Genomic DNA, 23,552 nt, shown 5'->3' with positions numbered 1-23,552 from the left:
TCTGGCTACAGCATACGTTGCCAAGTCCATCTTCAACACTGAAGACAATGACTTCATCACCGACACCGATGCAAATGACAAGGACTACTCCGCTCCTTCCTACTGCTTCATGGCACGCGGTGCCAAGGTAAACACACGCACTACTCACTATCAAACATCTAGTGACGATGACTCTGATAGTGGTTCCAAACCCAGCTACAAAACACTTGCTAAAATTGTAACTGAACAACAGAAAACCATGGAACACATTCAAAAACTATTAGACAAAAGCGATGATCTGTTAGACGCTGAAATGACTTGATCTCAGTCCTTAATTGAAGACATAAAAAATCCTCACGCTAAGTATGAGGAACTTGAAAGTCGTCATGAAACGCTCTCAACAGCTCATGAAAGGCTTTCCTATGATTATCTTCAAAGGAAGCAAGATCTTGAGAAATTGAGAGCGGCTCATGAAGATCTTCAAAAGGAAAACGAGTCACTTCGCGCCGAACAGATCAGTTCAGTCAGGAAGGATTTGAACCACCATGTCTTAAATGCATTGAGCATGATAACGCTACTTCTGTTGCTGAATGCTCTACTGCTGCTACTGTTGCAATATCTTCAACTGTTGATGTGGAAACTAACCCCTCTGCTGAGGACACCACTGCTATTGCTGATGAGAATGCTAGGTTGAAGACACTGCTTGAAACAGGGATGTACAAAAGTCTCAAAGGGCATCAGACACTTTGTGATGTCCTCAAAAGGCAGATCCTGAACCGAAACCCTAGGAAAGAGGGTGTTGGGTTCGTAAGGAAAATGAATGCTGATGGCTCTTACTGGAAACCTGAGCAGTACCCCAAAACCACATGGGTTGCTGCAAAGGAACCTTCAGCAAATCCATCCACTCTATCTGGCTTCACTTGTGCTAACCCCATTGTTATTGATGAATCCTTTGATGCAAACTATAAACTGTTTAAGAATCAGAATGGTGAAGTGTTTGCCAGGTACATTGGTACTAATTGCAGGAATGGACCGCCTATGAAGAAGATCTGGGTGCCGAAAAGGTGTTTGGAGAATCTTCCTGTGAATGTCATCATGACACCACATGTGAAGAAGACAAACCCCAGACCACAGGCATCATACGGTCCAAAGGCTTCATACAGATAGAGGACTCACCAGAGTCAAACTAACACAAATGTTTTGCAGGGAAGCCACACTCAGGCCTATGAATATGAGCGCGGTCCTTTAAACCGCCATGTTCATAAGACCAAGAACTATTCTGCTTATTCTTATGAGTACTATTGTCCACCTGCAAGACTTTTTGCTAGGGCTCCAAAGCCAAAGTTCTCAGATGCTACACTTAGACTCATTGCTTCGAAGCCACCCCTGAAGATGTGGGTGAATAAGAAAGCTTAACTCTCTTTTGCAGGGAAAGGTCTCCAGCAGAAAACCAAAATCGTCTGACACTATTGCACGTGCGCAAGATCAAATGCCCAAATGGTCTTACTATGTACTTGTTTCTAAATCGCTTGCAACTTGCCCTATCAGTCCTAATCTCGACCCAAGCTTTAATAATCCACTGGTTCGTCAAATGTTTTTGCTTCACAATTCTCTTCGTGAAGCCTATCCCCCTAACTGCACTGTAGGGTACGACACCAGCTGCTTCAGAATGGATTATTGATAGTGGGTGTACAAATCACATGACTGGCAAGCGAAGCCTTCTCATGGACTCAACTTTACGTCCATCAGACAAAAGTCACATCACATTTGCTGACACTGGTAAAAGCAAGGTATTGGGTCTAGGTAGAGTTGCAATCTCAAAGGATCAACACATGGATAAAGTCATGCTTGTTGAATCCCTTGGTTTCAACTTAATGTCTGTCTCAATGCTTTGCGATTTAAACATGATTGTGATGTTCGGAAAATATCGTTGCCTTGTACTAATGGAATTTGACAAGTCTCTAGTGTTTGAAGGGTATCGAAAAGATGATTTGTATGTGGTAGATTTCTCAGCAGGACCACAACTTGCAGTATGTCTTATAGCAAAAGCTTCTGAATGCTGGCTCTCGCATCGAAGGCTAGGGCATGCTGGCATGAGGAACCTCCACACCCTTGCAAGGAAGAAGCATGTCATAGGCATCAAGGGCGTCAAGTTCAAGAAGGATCACTTATGCGGTGCCTGTGAAGCAGGAAAGATGACGAGGGCCAAGCATCCCTCGAAGACAATCATGACAACGACTCAACCCTTCGAACTGCTACACATGGATCTTTTCAGTCCCACTCATTACTCAACTCTTACTACTACTGCTTGTCTCTATGGCTTTGTCATTGTTGATGATTATTCAAGATATACTTGGGTGCATATAATCCTTTACAAGACTGAAGTGCAGGATGTCTTCAGACGCTTCGCCAATCGAGCAATGAACAACTATGGCGCCAAGATAAAGCACATCAGGAGTGACAATGGCACTGAATTCAAGAACACTGGCCTTGATACATATCTTGATACTTTGGGAATCACACATGAATTCTCAGCTCCGTACACGCCACAATAGAATGGCGTCGTCAAACGCAAGAATAGAACACTTATTGAGATGGCTCGAATGATGCTTGATGAATACAAGACTCCAAGAAAATTCTGGCCTGAAGCCATTGACACTGCATGCCATATCATCAACCGTGTTTATCTTCACAAGCTTCTGAACAAGACATCCTATGAGCTCCTTACTGTCAAGAAGCCAAATGTCAGCTACTTCAGAGTATTTGGCGCCAAGTGCTGGATCAAGGATCCACATCACACGTCAAAATTTGCACCAAAAGCACATGAGGGTTTTATGCTTGGATATGGAAAGGATTCACACTCCTATAGAGTCTTCAATCTCTTTCATTACAAAGTGGTTGAAACAGTGGATGTGCGGTTCGATGAAACTAACGGCTCACAAAGAGAGCAGCTGCCAAATGTGCTAGATGAAGTTCCATCCAGTGAATCAATTAAACTTATGGGAACTGGAGAAATCATACCTTCTGAAGCTCAACCCGAAGAAGAACTCATCATCTCCGCACCTGATCAACCTGAAGATAATGCTCAGCCTGAAGACAATCCCTCTAACAATGACAATGATCAGCAAGGGCAAAATCTTCGTCCTGTACATCCTCGTGTTGCAAATGAAGTGCAGATTGAGAGAATAATCGATAGCATCAATGCACCAGGTCCACTCGCTCGTTCAAGGGCAACTCAGCTAGCAAATTTCTGTGGGCACTTCGCATTCGTCTCAATAACAGAACCCAAGAAAGTTGAAGAAGCCTTCATGGAACCTGAATGGATTCAAGCTATGCAAGATGAGCTTCAACAGTTTGAGCTGAATAATGTATGGGAACTGGTTAAGCGTCCTGATCCTCGGAAGCACAATATAATAGGCACCAAATGGATATATCGCAACAAGCAAGATGAGCATGGTCAAGTTGTCAGAAACAAAGCTCGTCTCGTTGCTCAAGGATACACTCAAGTTGAAGGGATTGACTTCGATGAAACATTTGCTCCTGTGGCTAGACTTGAAGCCATACGCATACTGCTGGCCTATGCAAATCATCATAACATACTTCTGTATCAAATGGATGTGAAGAGCGCTTTTCTCAATGGCAAGATTGAAGAAGAAGTGTATGTCGCACAACCACCTGGCTTTGAAGATCCAAAACATCCTAACATGGTATACAAGCTCAACAAGGCACTGTATGGCCTCAAACAAGCCCCTCGGGCTTGGTATGACACACTCAAAGATTTCCTGAAGAGCAAAGGCTTCAAATATGGTTCCCTCGACCCCACTCTCTTCACGAAGACATATGATGGTGAACTGTTTGTGTGCCAAATATATGTGGATGACATTATCTTCCTTGGTCTTCAAATACAGTGAAGAGTTTGGATATATGATGCAAGAGCAATATCAGATGTCCATGATGGGTGAGCTGAAGTTCTTCCTTGGTCTTCAAATACGTCAGCAACACAACGGCATATTTATATCTCAAGAGAAGTATCTCAAAGATTGCCTGAAGAAGTTTGGTATGCAAGACTGCAAAGGTTTCATGACGCCAATGCCAGCCAAACATCATCTGGGTCCCGACGACAATGGTAAAGAGTTCGATCAAAAGGTATACCGCTTCATGGTTGGTTCCTTACTTTATCTATGTGCATCTAGGCCAGATATTATGCTTAGTGTTTGCATGTGTGATCGATTCCAAGCGACACCAAAGGAGTCGCATCACTTAGCTGTGAAGCGAATTCTTTGATATTTGGCTTACACCCCAACTCTAGGATTATGGTATCCAAAGGGCTCAGAGTTTGATCTGGTTGGTTTCTCGGATGCTGATTATGCTGGTGACAAGGTGGATCGCAAGTCTACATCAGGCACATGTCATTTTCTGGGACGATCACTTGTCTGTTGGTCTTCAAAGAAGCAGAACTGTGTATCTCTCTCCACTGCTGAATCTGAATACATTGCCGCTAGATCTTGTTGCACTCAGCTTCTGTGGATGAAGCAAGCCCTCAAAGACTATGGCATTCATCTGAAGCAAGTGCCACTCTACTGCGACAACGAAAGCGCCATCAAGATTGCCAACAACCCAGTTCAGCACTCGAAGACAAAGCATATTGAAATTTGTCATCACTTTCTCAGAGATCATGTTGTGAAGGAAGATATTGATAGCATACACGTCAACACTGAAGAGCAATTGGCAGATATCTTCACCAAGCCCTTGGATGAGAAGAGATTTTGCAAGTTACGGTGTGAGCTAAATATCTTGGAATCCTCAAATGTCCTGTGATCAGGCACACATCCTAACACTTATGCATATTGATGACTTAGATGTGCAACACACGAAGTAAAGTATATCTTCAATCAATGAAGACATACATTCCAAGTGTGAATACATTAATGTGGAATTTGACTTTGGAGCGCCACGATAATTGTGTGCCATGTCTGGGTCTAATACTTCCTATACGGTGGGTAACGCCACCACCAAATTCTTCTGTTTGAAGTGTTTTACCCATGGCATTACATTTGCTATGTCTTCACATTTTGTTTGTCTTCATTCTCAACTTGTCCTCATGATTATCTTCACTATGTTGATTTGATTGTCTTTTTCAAATATACATAGTGTTTTGTCCTCTACAGCATTCACTTATAGCTATGTCTTCTTGTTGAATCTTTTGAACTAAGTGAATGTGATCGGACCCTAACCTCTCTATGCTTTCTATCTCAAACTCTATCTCTCCAAATCATATGCATTCTATTGAAACTGTCAAATGTCTTCTCTGCGTCCTTGTCAGCAGAAGATACAGAGACAAACATTAAGTCCGTTTTCAATGCCAATTCCTTCACCTGAAACCCGGAGAAGTGGGAACGACCACCCGACAATCCAGGCGTGCGTGGGAATGTGGAACAACCTTCGATAGGTTGCATGATGGCCACGTGTTCTCCAGATGTGAATCGCCAAGGGCACCTGTGTAATAACGTTGTGCCGTCCCTGTCCCTATAAATACACGCCTCACCACAGTCATTATCCTTCTTCCACTCTCGCACGAACCCTAGCACCACCGCTAGCCCTCGACAACGCCGGTGACGAAGCGCTTAGCTGCCGCGACCTCTCCGACACCGTCTTCTCGCCGGCCGCGGACGTCGTCTTCTCCGCCGTCACCGTAGGTGTCCTCCGTTGCCAAGTTAGGGCACGGACGATCGAACTGCTCGGACTCCTCTTCCACTCCGTCTAGCAGTTTCTTGTGTGGTAAATAAAACTTCCTTTTTACGGCCTCTATGATCCTATAGATTCGTCACTTTCTACCACAAGCAGTTTCTGTTCACACAAGTTGGATCCACTTCATATTGCATCTCATATTATGCCTAGTATGTGTTGGAAATATGCCCTAGAGGCAATAATAAATTAGTTATTATTATATTATATTTCATTGTTCATGATAATCGTTTATTATCCATGCTAGAATTGTATTGATAGGAAACTCAGATACATGTGTGGATACATGGACAACACCATGTCCCTAGTAAGCCTCTAGTTGACTAGCTCGTTGATCAATAGATGGTTACGGTTTCCTGACCATAGACATTGGATGTCGTTGATAACGGGATCACATCATTAGGAGAATGATGTGATGGACAAGACCCAATCCTAAGCCTAGCACAAGATCGTGTAGTTCGTTTGCTAAAGCTTTTCTAATGTCAAGTATCATTTCCTTAGACCATGAGATTGTGCAACTCCCGGATACCGTAGGAGTGCTTTGGGTGTGCCAAACATCACAACGTAACTGGGTGGCTATAAAGGTACACTACGGGTATCTCTGAAAGTGTCTGTTGGGTTGGCACAAATCGAGACTGGGATTTGTCACTCCGTGTAAACAGAGAGGTATCTCTGGGCCCACTCGGTAGGACATCATCATAATGTGCACAATGTGACCAAGGAGTTGATCACGGGATGATGTGTTACGGAACGAGTAAAGAGACTTGCCGGTAACGAGATTGAACAAGGTATCGGGATACCGACGATTGAATCTCGGGCAAGTACAATACCGCTGGACAAAGGGAATTGTATACGGGATTGATTGAATCCTCGACATCGTGGTTCATCCGATGAGATCATTGTGGAACATGTGGGAGCCAACATGGGTATCCAGATCCCGTTGTTGGTTATTGGCCGGAGAGTTGTCTCGGTCATGTCTGCATGGTTCCCGAACCCGTAGGGTCTACACACTTAAGGTTCGGTGACGCTAGAGTTGTTATGGGAAATATTATGTGGTTACCGAAGGTTGTTCAGAGTCCCAGATGAGATCCCGGACATGACGAGGAGCTCCGGAATGGTCCGGAGGTGAAGATCGGTATATTGGACGAAGGGTATTGGAGTCCGGAATTGTTCCGGGGGTACTAGGTGATGACCAGCATGTCCGAAAGGGGTTTCGGAGGCCCCGACAAGCGTTGGGGGGCCTTATGGGCCAAGGGGAGAGGGCACATCAGCCCACTAAGGGGCTGAGCGCCCCTCCCACCCCATCTCACGTAACCAGGAGAGGTGGGGGCGCCACCCCTAGGGCAGCCGCCCCTCCCGGCTTGGGGGGCAAGTTTCCTAGGGGGTGGGGGCGCCCAAACCCATCTAGGGTTTCCCCTGTGGCCGCCGCCCCTCCCCTAGGGAACCCTAGGGCACCTCCCCCTCCTCCCTTCCCCCTATATATAGTGAGGGAGAGAGAGGGCAGCCGAACCCTTCCCCTGGCACAGCCCTCTTCCTCCTCCAACACCTCATCCTCCTCCGTAGTGCTTGGCGAAGCCCTGCCGGAGAACCACGAGCTCCATCACCACCACGCCGTCGTGCTGTCTGAGTTTTCCCTCAACTTCTCCTCTCACCTTGCTGGATCAAGAAGGAGGAGACGTCTCCCAACCGTACGTGTGTTTAACGTAGACGTGCTGTCCGTTCGGCGCTAGGATCATCGGTGATTTGGATCACGACGAGTACGACTCCATCAACCCCGTTCACTTGAACGCTTCCGCTTAGCGATCTACAAGGGTGTGTAGATGTACTCTCCTTCCCCTCGTTGCTAGATTACTCCATAGATTGATCTTGGTGATGCGTAGAAAATTTTGAATTTCTGCTACGATCCCCAACAGTGGCATCATGAGCTAGGTCTATGCGTAGTTTCTATGCACGAGTAGAACACAAAGTAGTTGTGGGCGTCGATATTGTCAATTTGCTTGCCGTTACTAGTCTTATCTTGATTCGGCGACATCATGGGATGAAGCGGCCCGGACCGACCTTACACGTACACTTACGTGAGACTGGTTCCACCGACTGACATGCACTAGTTGCATAAGGTGACTAGCGGGTATCTGTCTCTCCCACTTTAGTCGGATCGGATTCGATGAACAGGGTCCTTATGAAGGGTAAATATAAATTGGCAATTCACGTTGTGGTTTTGGCGTAGGTAAGAAACGTTCTTGCTAGAAAACTATAGCAGCCACGTAAAAACTTGCAACAACAATTAGAGGACGTCTAACTTGTTTTTGCAGCATATGCCTTGTGATGTGATATGGCTAAAAGGATGTGATGAATGATATATGTGATGTATGAGATTGATCATGTTCTTGTAATAGGAATCACGACTTGCATGTCGACGAGTATGACAACCGGCAGGAGCCATAGGAGTTGTCTTAATTTATTTATGACCTGCGTGTCAACATAAACGTCATGTAATTACTTTACTTTATTGCTAAACCGTTAGCCATAGTAGTAGAAGTAATAGATGACGAGACAACTTCAAGAAGACACGATGATGGAGATCATGATGATGGAGATCATGGTGTCATGCCGGTGACAACGATGATCATGGAGCCCCGAAGATGGAGATCAAAAGGAGTAAAATGATATTGGCCATATCATGTCACTATTTGATTGCATGTGATGTTTATCATGTTTTACATCTTATTTGCTTAGAACGACGGTAGCTTAAATAAGATGATCCCTCGCAATAATTTCAAGAAAGTGTTCCCCCTAACTGTGCACCATTGCGAAGGTTCGTCGTTTCGAAGCACCATGTGATGATCGGGTGTGATAGATTCTAACGTTCTAATACAACGGGTGTAAGCCAGATTTACACACGCAATACACTTAGGTTGACTCGACGAGCCTAGCATGTACAAACATGGCCTGGGAACACGGAAGACCGAAAGGTCGAACATGAGTCGTATAGAAGATACGATCAACATGAGATGTTCACCGTTGATGACTAGTCTGTCTCACGTGATGATCGGACACGGCCTAGTCGATTCGGATCATGTTTCACTTAGATGACTAGAGGGATGTCTATCTGAGTGGGAGTTCATTAAATAATTTGATTAGATGAACTCAATTATCATGAACATAGTCTAAATTGTCTTTGCAAATATGTTGTAGATAAATAGCTCACGTTGTAGCTCCCTGTTTCAATACGTTCCTAGAGAAAGATTAAGTTGAAAGATATTGTAAGCAATGATGCGGACTAGGTCCGTAGTCCGAGGAGTGTCCTCACTGCTACACAGAAGGCTTACGTCTTTGATACACCGCTCGATGTGCAAACCCCTAGAACGTCATCTGTGGATGTTGTGAACACCTGACAGACACATCCTGATGACTACTTGATAGTTTAGTGCACCATACTTTACGGCTTAGAATAGGGATTCCAATGACGTTTTGAACGCCATAGAACATATGAGATGTTCCAAGACCTGAAATTGGGATTTCAGGCTCATGCCCGTGTTGAGAGGTGTGAGACCTCTGACAAGTTCTTTTGCCAACAAGATGGAGGAGAATAGCTCAGCTAGTGAGCATGTGCTCAGAATGTCTGGGTGCTACAATCACTTAAATCAAGTGGGAGTTAAACTTCCAGATAAGATAGTGTTTGATGGAGTTCTCTAGACACTATCACTAAGCTACTAGATCTTCGTGATGAACGATGACATGCAAGGGATGGAGTTGATCCCAGAGCTGTTCGCGGTGCTTAGGAACGCAAAAGGTAGAAATCAAGAAGGAGCATCAAGTGTTGATGGTTTAACAAGACCACTGGTTTCAAGAAGGGCAAGGGCTAGAAGGGAAACTTCATGGATGGCAAACCAGTTGCCGCTCCAGTGAAGGAACCCAAGGTTGAACCCAAACCCGAGACTAAGTGCTTCTATTGTAAGGGGAACGGTCACTGGTAGCGGAATTACCCCAAATGCATGGTAGATAAGAAGGCTGGCAACTTCAAAGTATATACGTGTTATTAATGTGTACCTCACTAGTACTCCTAGTAGCACCTGGGTATTGGATGCCGGTTCAGTTGCTATTATAGGTGACTTTAAGCAAAAGCTATGGACTAAACGGAGACTAGCTAAGGGCGAGGTGACGATGTGTGTTGGAAGTGTTTCCAAAGTTGATGAGATCACCATCGCACGCTCCATCTGCCTTCGGGATTAGTATTGAACCTAGATAAATGTTATCAGGTGTCTATGTTGAGCATGAATATGATTAGATCATGTTCATTGCAATACGGTCATTCATTTAAGTTAGAGAATAATGGTTATTCTGTTTACATGAATGATACCTTTCATGGTCATGCACCCTATGTGAATGGTTCATTGAATCTCGGTCGTGGTAATACACATGTTCACGCCAAAAGATGTAGAGTTAATAATGATAGTACCACTTTCTCGTGGCACTGCCGCTTAGGTCATATTGGCATAAGATGCATGAAGAAACTCCATGTCGATGGATGTTTGGAGTCACTTGATTTTGAATCACTTGACACATGCGAGCCATGCCTCATGGGCAGGATGACTAAGACCCCGTTTTCAGGTACAATGAAACGGGCAAGTGACTTGTTGGAAATCATGCATGCTCATGCATGTGATCCAATGAGAATTGAAGCATGCAGTGGATATCGCTATTTTCTCATCTTCACTGACGATTTGGGTAGATATAGGTATATCTACTTAATGAAGCACAAGTCTGAAACGTTTGAAAAGTTCAAGCAATTTCAGAGTGAAGTTAAGAATCATCATAACAAAGAAGATCATGTTCTTACGATCTGATCAAAAGGGGATTTTCTGAGTTATGAGTTTGGCAATCACTTAAGACATTGTGGAATTGTTTCGCAGTTGAAGCCACCTGGAACACCACAAGGTAATGGTGTGTCCGGACGTCGTAATCGAACCTTATGAGATATGGTGCGATCTATGATGTCTCTTACCGATCTACCGCTATTATTTTGAGGTTATGCATTAGAGACAGCTGCATTCACTTTAGATAGGACACCATATAAGTCCGTTGAGACGACGTCATATGAACATTGGTTTGGCAAGAAACCAAAGTTGTCGTTTCTTAATGTTTGGGGCTGCGATGCTTAAGGCTTCAGCCGGAGAAGCTCGAACCCAAAGCGGACAAACACATCTTCATAGGATACCCAAAGGTGACAGTTGGGTATACCTTCTATCTCAGATCCGAGGGCAAATTGTTTGTCACTAAGAACGGGTCCTTTCTCGAGAAGGAGTTTCTCTCGAAAGAATTGAGTGGGAGGAAGATAGAACTTGATGAGGTTGTCGAACCTTTATTTCAACCAGAGAGTGATGCAACACAGAAAGATGTTTTCTGTGGATCCTACATCTGTTGAATAGGAAGTTAATGATAGTGATCATGAAGCTTCAGATCAAGTTGCTATCGAACCCCGTAGGTCGACAAGGATATGTACTACTCCTGAGTGGTACGGTAATCCTGTCTTGGATATCATGTTGTTAGACAACAATGAACCTACGAGCTATGGAGAAGCGATGGTGGGCCCGTATTCTGACAAATGGTTAGAAGCCATGAAATCTGAGATAGGATCCATGTATCGGAACAAAGTATGGACTTTGGTGGACTTGCCCGATGATCGGCAAGCCATTGAGATAAATGGATCTTTAAGAAGAAGACGGACGTGGGTGGTAATGTTACCGTCTATGAAGCTCGACTTGTGGGAAAGAATCTTTTCACAAGTTCAAGGAGTTGACTACGATGAGAATTTCTCACCCGTAGCGATGCTTAAGTCCGTCGGAATCATGTTAGCATTAGCTGTATTTTTCGATTATGAAATCTGACAGATGGATGTCAAAACGAGTTTTCTTACCAGTTTTCGTAAGAAAGAGTTGTATGTGATACAATCAAAGTTTTGTCGATCCTAAGGATGCTAAAAGGTATGCTGGCTCCAGTGATCCTTCTATGGACTAGAGCAAGCATCTCGGAGTCAGAATATATGCTTTGATGGAGTGATCAAAGCTTTTAGGTTTATACAATGTTTGCTAGAAACTTGTATTTACAATAAAGTGAGTGGGAGCACTACAACATTTCTGATAAGTATATGCGGATGACATATTGTTGATTCAAAATGATGTAGAATTTCTGGAAAGCATAAATGGTTGTTTGAAGAGTGATTTTCAAAGTAAGACCTGGACAAAGCTGCTTACATATTGGGCATCAGGATCTATAGAAATAGATCAAGACGCCTGATGATACTTTCAAGGACGCACACCTTGACATGTTTTTGAAAGAGTTCAAAATAGATCAGTCAAAGAAGGGGTTCTTACCTGAGTTGTAAGGTGTGAAGTTGAGTAAGACTCGAAGATTGACCACGGCAGAAGAAAGAGGAAGGACGAAGGTCGTCCCCTATGCTTTTGTCATAGGCTCTCTATGGTATGCCATGCTGAGTACCGCACCAGATGTGTGCCTTGCCACATGTCTGGAAAGAGGGTACAAAGGTGATCTGGGAATGGATCACCAGATAGCGGTCAAAATTATCCTTAGAGGAATAAGGAAATGTTTCTCGGTTATGGAGGTGATAAAGAGTTCGACGTAAAGAGTTACGTCGATGCAAGCTTAACACCTATCCGGATAGCTCTGAGTAGAGATACCGGATATGTATAATGGAGCAACAATTTGGAATAGCTCCAAGTGGAACGTGGTAGCAGCATCTATGATATGACATAAAGTTTTACGAAATACATAGGGATTTGAATATGGCAAGACCCGTTGACTACAACCTCTCTCACAAGCATAACATGATCAAACCCAGAACTCGTTGAGTGTTAACCACATAGTGGTGTGAACTAGGTTATTGACTCTAGTAAACTCTTTGGATGTTGGTCACATGGCGATGTGACCTGTGAGTGTTAATCACATGGCGATGTGAACTAGATTACTGACTCTAGTGCAAGTGGGAGACTATTGGAAATATGCCCTAGAGGCAATAATAAATTAGTTATTATTATATTATATTTCATTGTTCATGATAATCGTTTATTATCCATGCTAGAATTATATTGATAGGAAACTCAGATACATGTGGATACATAGACAACACCATGTCCCTAGTAAGCCTCTAGTTGACTAGCTCGTTGATCAATAGATGGTTACGGTTTCCTGACCATGGACATTGGATGTCGTAGATAACGGGATCACATCATTAGGAGAATGATGTGATGGACAAGAACCAATCCTAAGCCTAGCACAAGATCGTGTAGTTCGTTTGCTAAAGCTTTTCTAATGTCAAGTATCATTTCCTTAGACCATGAGATTGTGCAACTCCCGGATATCGTAGGAGTGCTTTGGGTGTGCCAAACGTCACAACGTAACTGGGTGGCTATAAAGGTACACTACGGGTATCTCCGAAAGTGTCTGTTGGGTTGGCACGAATCGAGACTGGGATTTGTCACTCCGTGTAAACGGAGAGGTATCTTTGGGCCCACTCGGTAGGACATCATCATAATGTGCACAATGTGACCAAGGAGTTGATCACGGGATGATGTGTTATGGAACGAGTAAAGAGACTTGCCAGTAACGAGATTGAACAAGGTATCGGGATACCGACGATCGAATCTCGGGCAAGTACAATACCGCTGGACAAAGGGAATTGTATACGGGATTGATTGAATCCTCGACATCGTGGTTCATCCGATGAGATCATCATGGAGCATGTGGGAGCCAACATGGGTATCCAGATCCCGCTGTTGGTTATTGGCCGAAGAGTTGTCTCGGTCATGTCTGCATGGTTCCCGAACACGTAGGGTCTACACACTTAAGGTTCGGTGACGCTAGAGTTGTTATGGGAAATAGTATGTGGTTACCGAAGGTTGTTCAGAGTCCCGGATGAGATCCCGGACATGACGAGGAGCTCCGGAATGGTCCGGAGGTGAAGATCGGTATATTGGACGAAGGGTATTGGAGTCCGGAATTGTTCCGGGGGTACTACGTGATGACCAGCATGTCCGAAAGGGGTTTCGGAGGCCGCGACAAGCGTTGGGGGGCCTTATGGGCCAAGGGGAGAGGGCACATCAGCCCACTAAGGGGCTGAGCGCCCCTCCCACCCCATCTCACGTAACCAGGAGAGGTGGGGGCGCCACCCCTAGGGCAGCCGCCCCTCCCGGCTTGGGGGGCAAGTTTCCTAGGGGGTGGGGGCCCCCAAACCCATCTAGGGTTTCCCCTGTGGCCGCCGCCCCTCCCCTAGGGAACCCTAGGGCGCCTGCCCCTCCTCCCTTCCCCCTATATATAGTGAGGGAGAGAGAGGGCAGCCGAACCCTTCCCCTGGCGCAGCCCTCTTCCTCCTCCAACACCTCATCCTCCTCCGTAGTGCTTGGCGAAGCCCTGCCGAAGAACCACGAGCTCCATCACCACCACGCCATCGTGCTGTCAGAGTTTTCCCTCAACTTCTCCTCTCACCTTGCTGGATCAAGAAGGAGGAGACGTCTCCCAACCGTACGTGTGTTGAACGCGGAGGTGCCGTCCGTTCGGCGCTAGGATCATCGGTGATTTGGATCACGACGAGTACGACTCCATCAACCCTGTTCACTTGAACGCTTCCGCTTAGCGATCTACAAGGGTATGTAGATGCACTCTCCTTCCCCTCGTTGCTAGATTACTCCATAGATTGATCTTGGTGATGCGTAGAAAATTTTGAATTTCTGCTACGATCCCCAACAGTATGTTCACTTATGCTTCACAAAGTAGTTAGATTCCTCACTTGTACTGATCTGTGGATTCGTACAAATCTGGAACCAACTCCTTATCTATGAGTGAATGTCTTCGCACGATGAGGTCAATGTCTTCTAAACTGATTTATCTTCAAGATCTTTTGAGAATGCATATGACCTCTTCCCCTTCCCTCGCACCTTAATACTGTCACGGGTACATGTCCGTGGGAGAATCCCTTGGTTCTCATAGTCTGCATTCATTTGCAGAATTCTTACAGCATCACACAAATTCTCCCGAAGCCAGTTCCTGTTTTTCCAGCAAGCGAAAGCCCTTGAAGCCTTTGAACGTATTGAAGCCATTCAGTTTAAAGTTCATGGCTGCAGGAAAATCGGCAAGGAAGGGTGGTAGAAAGCGTCGAGGTGAGACATCAAGAGATCTGCCCGATGACCTCTCAGAACTGTACAAGACAGATCCAGAAGAGGATTACAATCAGCGCAAGACACGAATCCAATGGATTCGACGATATTGGGCAGAACAGTGGTTCAAGTACAGATTTGTGACAAAGGAATATGCTGAAAAGAATGCCATCAAGCGACCATGGGGAGACATCCTATACAAAAATCTTCAACCCAGGTCCAAAGATGAAGCCATTGAACAAGGATTCTATCCCTGCATGGTCCGTGGACCATAGCCTGCGGATGCTGACCCATTGTCACTGCTTTGGTGTCGTGACGACAATCTGTTCAAGCGCAACTTCCAGTTTGCCCAGAATTCGGCGAAGCAGAACAAGAAGTTATTGGGACTAGACTTCAACCCTGGTCCCTCTGCTCCCCGTGCAGATGGCACCTGCAATGCCGAACCCAATGTCATCGGTCCGTTCTACAACCTGGATGGCCTCATTGAAAGTGCGTTATTTCGACTAGAGGGGGGGTGAATAGGCGATTTTTATGAAAGTCTTCAAAACATGGAAGTTATGAAGACAAACGATAGAAATAAACCTATTACCCTGCAGCGGAAGGTAGACTACACTAGGCAAGCCATAGTCAAGTATTCAATAGAGTGAAAGCACAATGACTAATAGCAGCAATGTACTAAGGATCAGGTAGGAAGATATTATGAAGCCAAACAGAACACGCAGTCACTCAGTGAAGATAAAAGATAGTGCAATCATACAATGACTTCACAAGGAGTAACAGTACGTAAAGAGAAGGGAAGGATGAAACCAGTGACTCGTTGAAGACAATGATGTGTTGGACCAGTTCCAGTTGCTGTGACAACTGTACGTCTGGTTAGGGTGGCTAGGTATTTAAACCTGAGGACACACAGTCCCGGACACCCAGTCCTGAACACGCAGCTCAGGACACCCAGTCCTCACCGTATTCCCCTTGAGCTAAGGTCACACAGACCTCGCCCAATCACTCTGGTAAGTCTTCAAGGTAGACTCCCAAACATTCACAGACTTCGTTCACCGGCAATCCACAATGTCTCTTGGATGCTCAGAACGCGACGCCTAACCGGCTGGAGGATTCACAGTCCTCAAGTGTAATAAGTCTTCAGATCACACAGACAAGAAGACTTAAGTGATGCCTAATTCTCTTTGGCTCTTGGTGCTTAGGGCTTTATCCTCGCAAGGAATTCTCTCTCAAAAGCTTCGAGGTGGGTTGCTCTCAAATGACAAAATCCGTATACTAACTCTGAGCAGCCAACCATTTTTGGTTGTAGGGGGTGGGCTATTTATAGCCACTAGGCAACCCGACCTGATTTGTCCGAAATGACCCTGGGTCACTAAGGAACTGACACATGTTCCAACGCTCAGATTTCAAACTCACACGGCAACTTTACTTGGGCTACAAGCAAAGTTGACTTGTCCGACTCTGGACAAGATTCGCTCTCATAGTCTTCACTCGAAGACATAGGTTTTGGTTAAGCATCACTTCAGTCATTCTCGCTGGTTCTCTTGGACCCCACTTAACAGTACGGTGGTTCCTATGACTCAACAAAGAAGAAGAAAAAGAACTACGAAAGATCTAAGTCTTCGAGCTCCATAGGCTTCATGCGATGTCTTCTCTTGTCATAGTCTTCAATGTGAATATCTTCATATACCACCTTTGACATCAATGTCTTCATACATTTTTAGGGGTCATCTCTGGTAGGAAAACCGAATCAATGAGGGACTTCTACCTGTGTTATCCTGCAATTCTCACAAACACATTAGTCCCTCAACTAGGTTTGTCGTCAATACTCCAAAACCAACTAGGGGTGGCACTAGATGCACTTACAATCTCCCCCTTTTTGGTGATTGGTGACAAACTAGTTGAAGTTTTCAACGGGGAATATAATATGTGAAATTGTAAAGGATAAGGAATTGTCTTCATAAGTTGCAAGGGCTCCCCCTGAAGATGTGCATATAAGTAGTTTGCTTTTGGAATGCAAATGCACATGGCAGGTTGTGCTTGTGGAGATCCTCTTCAACTTATGATGACAATCCACTATGCATGTGAAGGTATGTGAAGTTAATGACATGCATAATGGAAAATGGACGTCTGCAAAATGATCTAAGTGCGAATTTATCGTTGCACATGCGGAATTTATCATCGCATCACAAAATGGCAAATAGGTAGCAGACGACCATCGAGTTTAAGTGTTACAACTCAAGAAAAACCAAATGTATCAAAACGAGAGTTGTAAACACGAAGCAAAATATGAAGCACCCGCCCATATGGACCCGCTTGAAGACTATTAAAGTCATATGCTTCTCCCCCTTTTGTCAGTAAGGACCAAAAAGGTTTGAAGACATAGAGCCTCTACTCGTTCCCATGAAGAGTAGGTGAAGCAGCAGGGTCGTTGGTGGTGTTCGGCGGTGCAGAAGAGCTTGGAGCAGTGTCGAAGCGTGCTGAAGGAGGCGGCGGTGAAGTAGCATCATCGTCATCCTCGATCACTCTGGCATTTACAGTTGCAGCAGAGGAAGAGAACTCAGAGTCTTCAAGAGATGGAGTTCGTCGCAGCACTGCCCTTCGAGGAGGTGTGGAGTCAAACTTGAAGCGCTCAGAGAAGCCATCCTCTTGAAGATCATCTTCAGAACACATCAGCGTCAGCCCTTTCCATGTGCGTCGAGAGGTTTCATGAGCAACAAAGGCATTCTTGGTGGCAAGATTGCGAATGCGATTAACATCCACCAAGAGGCTTTGCATTTGACGCTTCAGCCAGTCATGATGCCTATCCTGTTTCTGATGAAGAGCCACAAGAAGCTCTCGGTCATTGAGAACACAAGTGCACTTATTGGGTCGTGGGGCAGTTGTACTGTTAGTGGCTTCAGTGAGAGCAGGATGCGGTGCACGTGTAGTGCCAGCCAAAGGATACACATGAGTGACTGCTTCAACTCCTTCAATGTTCTGAGAAAAACTTTGATGCTCTGCATTATGAAGACTTACAGGTTCCTTGGCAGGCTCAAGATAGATGGCTTCAATAGACATATCCACATCAGGCAGAAAAATCCGATGATTGCGAGCAGATGGCTGATATGAGATAGCGAAGTGAAGTTTGATTAGCCGCATTACCCATGGGGCGTAGAACTTCAAGCCAAATAGATCAGAGCCTGATGCAGCAAGTTGGAGAATGAAGAAGTCCTGTGCATTGAAGCATTTTCCATGAAGAATATAGAAGACCAAAGTCTTCATTGCACCTTCCAGCTTGGCATGTGGAGAGTGCCCTTTGATGGGCCAGAGAGTTCGCCTTATGATGTGATAAATAGTCCTTGGCAGATACTCTAGGTCTTCAACAAAGAACTCTTTGGGATATGCAGCATCTTGGGGTAATGGCTTCATCATACTGAGCATCTGACTCATGTTAGGTTCAGGCTTCTGAAAGATGCTCTCCACAGCTTCACTGTGAAGTTGACAGCCAGATTCATAGAGATCGCCGAGAGTGGGTAGACCAGTGAGCTCAATGATGTCAAAGGCTTTGGCTTCGTGATGAACGTTTCCTGTCATCCACTCCAGGACCCAAGTCTTCGGATCTCTGTTATACCCGCGGATATGAAGTGTGGCATAGAATTGGAGCAGCAACTCTTCATTCCGATGCTCTTGGTCAGTGACGAACGGCAGCAATCCAACCTCTTTGAAGCAATCCAGAGCTTCTTCCAGACAGGGCAGACCAGCTATTGCTTCAATGTCAAGACGCTTGTGTGGGAAGATGCGACCTTGATTGTATAGAATGCAAGAGTAATAGCTTCGCTGCGGATAGCTCCAGAACCGATCAGATGATATTCTTTCCCTTGAGTAGGGGTTCCTGGAGCTATTGAAGAATGTGTTGTCTGCTCTGAAGCCATTGATATTGAAGGATCTAGGTGCTGATGCAGAACCTGGGAACCTGGGCAATCTTGGGATTGGCTTCTGTACCTGAGGCCTGTGCTCAACATGATAGTCGAACTGAGGACCGGCAGCAGGCGCAGGAACAGAAGCAGTGGGATCAGTGGCTTCACTGACTTCTGGTGCTTTTGTTGGTGAGGGCTCCACATTAGCTTCAGCCATGACAACGTCAGTGGCTTCATTGGTGTTGGTGGTGGCAGACTCAAGATTTTCAACCTCCACTTGACGAGCTGGAGGGTCAGTCACAACCACGTTCTCCTCGAGAACCGCTTCTTGGTGTGACAGGGGAGTAGTAGCTTGTGGGACTTCTTCTTCATTGGCTGATGCAGCCGGAATGTCTTCAGCAGCTTCAGCTTCAGACGCAGAGACTGGAGGCCTTGGTCCTTTGCGAAGCCTGCGCAACGCAGGCGACGCCTGTGTAGTTGGAGTTGGCTGGGCCTCAAAGTCTTCTTCCTCTTGTGGGCGATCAGCCCATGAAGCATCCTGAGCAATTGGCGTCAGAGGACGACCAATGCTGATGAGTTCGCTGTGCTCGGGCTGAGGAAGGACTGCACCACCTTCTACATGGTCATGGTGACCAATGTCGTCAGCAGCAATGGGATCAGCTGCTGGAAAGTCTTCAGCTTCATGAGCCTCTGTGAAAGCAGGCTCATGGATTGTCAGTTGGTGTTCAGCGTCAGGACGAACCATGGAAATGGGTTCAACAATCAAAGGCTATGTCTTCTGTCACAATGGGATCGGCTTCCTGCCTTGGTGCGAGAGGTTCGGTCACAATGGGCTTCTTCTTCTGCTTAGCAGCCATCCTGGGATCAATGCCCGGACGCCCAAGGGCCTTGCGCTTCTCAGCTTCGTTGTAGCCTTGCACACACTTGTCAGCCAGGTTCTTCATACGCTCCCGAGAACCCTGAGCTTCTGTGCGTTTCTTGAGAAAGGCTTCTTTGAGCTCGTGCAGCATAATCTTGAAGTTTTTCACCTCTTGCACGCTAAGCTTGGCCATATGCTTCTTGAACTGAGCCTTTTCATAGTCAATCTTTTGCTTTAGTTCGACGATGCGCTGAGCGAGGGCTAGCTCTGAAGCAATGGCGCCATGGAAGGCGACACTGAGGCCAATGGGTAGTTGCAGATCTTCGAAGCTGATGTTTGGCGTGTCAAACCACTCATCAATGAAGTTGTGGATGATTGTTACATCAAAGAGAGGCAGATCATTGAAGATTTCTGCTTCTTCTTTGCTCTTGATGAGTTGCTCAAGAGCGTCATCTGCAAGATCTTCATCACTTGACAGATCAATGGCATCATTGCACAGAATGGCCGCAGCTATTAGCTCTTGGCTGGTGTGTGGCAGAGGCATCTTGACCTTCTGGGGCTTGGAGATGCGTGACAAATCTTCAGACTGCACACTGTCTTCAGGAGGTGCAGTTGCCAGTGGCTTCGCCCGTGAGATTTTTGGTGCAGAGGCCGGCTTTGAAGCTTTTGGCTGCTTCAGCTTCTTTGGCTTCGGCGCTGCAGGCGCTTCATCTGATTCAGCGTCATCTGCAAGCTCATTCATGGCTGTCCCTTGAACCACGATGTGAGTGATGAGGCCTTCAAGATTGTAGAAGGGCCCAAGAAGATTGGGTTCAGCTTCGCGAGTTCCATCGGCACGGGGAGCAGAGGGACCAGGGTTGAAATCTAAACCCAAAGTCTTCTTGTTCTGCTTCCCTGAGTTCTGGGCAAACTGGAAGTTGCGCTTAAACAGATTGTCGTCACGACACCATAGCAGGGACGATGGGTCAGCATCCGCAGGCTGCGGTCCACGGACCATGCAGGGATAGAAGCCTTGTTCAATGGCTTCATCTCTGGTCCTGGGTTGAAGATTTTTGTAGAGGATGTCTCCCCATGGTCGCTTGATGGCATTCTTTTCAGCATATTCCTTTGTCACAAATCTGTACTTGAACCACTGTTCTGCCCAATAGCGTCGAATCCATTGGATTCGCGTCTTGCGCTGATTGTAATCCTCTTCAGGATCTGTCTTGTACAGCTCTGAGAGGTCATCGGGCAGATCTCTTGATGTTTCTCCTCGATGCTTTCTGCCACCCTTCCTTGCTGATTTTTCTGAACCCATGAACCTTAATCTGAAAGGCTTCAATACGTTCAGAGGCTTCAAAGGTTTTCACTTGCTGGACAAACAGGAACTGGCTTCGGGAGAATTTATGTGATGCTGTAAGAATTCTGCAAATGAATGCAGACTATGAGAACCAAGGGATTCTCCCACGGACATGTACCTGTGACAGCATTAAGGTGCGAGGGAAGGGGAAGAGGTCATATGCATTCTCAGAAGATTTTGAAGATAAATCAGTTAAGAAGACATTGACCTCATCGTGTGAAGACATTCACTCATAGATAAGGAGTTGGTTCCAGATTTGTACGAATCCACGGATCAGTACAAGTGAGGGATCTAACTACTTTGTGAAGCATAAGTGAATATACTAGGCATGTTATGAGATGCAGTATGAAAGAGATCCAACTTGTGTGAATAGAAACTGCTTGTGGTAGAAAGTGATAAAGCTATAGGATCAAAGAGGCCGTAAAAAGGAGGTTTTATTTACCACACGAAGAACTGCTAGACGGAGTGGAAGAGGAGGCCGAGCAGTTCGATCGGCCGTGCCCTAACTTGGCGACGGAGGACACCTACGGCAACGACGGAGAAGATGATGTCCGCGGTCGGCGTGAAGACGGCGTCGGAGAGGTTGCGGCAATGAAGCGCTTCGTCGCCGGCGTCGTCGAGGGCTAGCGGTGGCGCTAGGGTTCATGCGAGAGTGGAAGAAGAGATAATGACTGCTGTGAGGTGTGTATTTATAGGTACAGGGGCGGCACTGTGTTATTACACAGGTGACCCTGGCGATTCGCATCTGAGGAACACGTGGCCATCATGCAGCATATTGGGGTTTGTTCCATGTCCCACGCACGCCTGGATTGTCGGGTGGTCGTTCCCACTTCTCCGAGTTTCAGGTGGAGGAATGAGCATTGAAAACGGACTTAATGGTTGTCTCTGTATCTTCTGCTGACAAGGACGCAGAGAAGACATTCGACAGTTTCAATAGAATGCATATGATTTGGAGAGATAGAGTTTGAGATAGAAAGCATAGAGAGGTTAGGGTCCGATCACATTCACTTAGTTCAAAAGATTCAACAAGAAGACATAGCTATAAGTGAATGTTGTAGAGGATAGAACACTAGTATATATATATATAATCAACATAGTGAAGATAATCATGAAGATATGTTGAGATTGAAGCCAATACCAAATGTGAAGACATAGCAAATGTAACGCCATGAGTGAAACACTTCAAACAGAACATTTGGTGGTGGCGTTACCCACCGTATAGGAAGTATTAGACCCAGACACGGCGCACAATTATCGTGGCGCTCCGAAGTCAAATTCCACATTAATGTATTCGCACTTAGAATGTATGTCTTCATTGATTGAAGATATACTTTACTTCGTGTGTTGCACATCTAAGTCATCAATATGCATAAGTGTTAGGATGTGTGCCTGATCACAGGACATTTGAGGATTCCAGGATATTTAGCTCACACCGTAACTTGCAAAATCTCTTCTCATCCAAGGGCTTGGTGAAGATATCTGCCAATTGCTCTTCAGTGTTGATGTGTATGATATCAATATCTTCCTTCACAACATGATCTCTGAGAAAGTGATGACGAATTTCAATGTGCTTTTTCTTCGAGTGCTGAACTGGGTTGTTGGCAATATTGATGGCGCTTTCATTGTCGCAGTAGAGTGGCACTTGCTTCAGATGAATGCCATAGTCGTTGAGTGTTTGCTTCATCCACAGAAGCTGAGCGCAGCAAGATCCAGCAGCAATGTATTCAAATTCAGCAGTGGAGAGAGATACACAGTTCTGCTTCTTTGAAGACCAACATACAAGTGATCGTCCCAGAAAGTGACATGTGCCTGATGTAGACTTGCGATCCACTTTGTCACCAGCATAATCAGCATCCGAGAATCCAACCAGATCAAACTCTGAGCCCTTTGGATACCATAATCCTAGAGTTGAGGTGTGAGCCAAATATCGAAGAATTCGCTTCATAGCTAAGTGATGCGACTCCTTTGGTGTCGCTTGGAATCGATCACACATGCAAACACTAAGCATAATATCTGGCCTAGATGCACATAGATAAAGCAAAGAACCAATCATGGAGCGGTATACCTTTTGATCGAACTCTTTACCATTGTCGTCGGGACCCAGATGATGCTTGGATGGCATTGGCGTCGTGAAGCCTTTGCAGTCTTGCATACCGAACTTCTTCAGACAATCTTTGAGATACTTCTCTTGAGATATGAAGATGCCGTTGCGTTGCTGTCGTATTTGGAGACCGAGGAAGAACTTCAGCTCTCCCATCATGGACATCTGATATTGCTCTTGCATCATATATCCAAACTCTTCACTGTACTTCAGGCCCGAGGGGCTTGTTTGAGGCCATACAGTGCCTTGTTGAGCTTGTATACCATGTCAGGATGTTTTGGATCTTCAAAGCCAGGCGGTTGTGCAACATACACTTCTTCTTCAATCTTGCCATTGAGAAAGGCGCTCTTCACATCCATTTGATATAGAAGTATGTTGTGATGATTGGCATAGGCCAGCAGTATGCGTATGGCTTCAAGTCTAGCCACAGGAGCAAATGTTTCATCAAAGTCAATGCCTTCCA

The 23,552-nt window shown here is 45.5% G+C and overlaps 1 protein-coding gene across 1 annotated transcript in view; it reads right to left on the bottom strand.

Moving 5' to 3' along the window:
• LOC125535438 (putative serpin-Z5) overlaps window positions 1–23,552 on the bottom strand; it is a 52,292-nt gene that overhangs the window by 10,577 nt on the left and 18,163 nt on the right. The window lies entirely within an intron of this gene.

This window comes from Triticum urartu, chromosome 2 (genome assembly GCF_003073215.2).
Source record: "Triticum urartu cultivar G1812 chromosome 2, Tu2.1, whole genome shotgun sequence".
Classification (NCBI taxonomy): Eukaryota; Viridiplantae; Streptophyta; class Magnoliopsida; order Poales; family Poaceae; genus Triticum; species Triticum urartu.
This window is presented reverse-complemented; position numbering and strand designations above follow the sequence as displayed.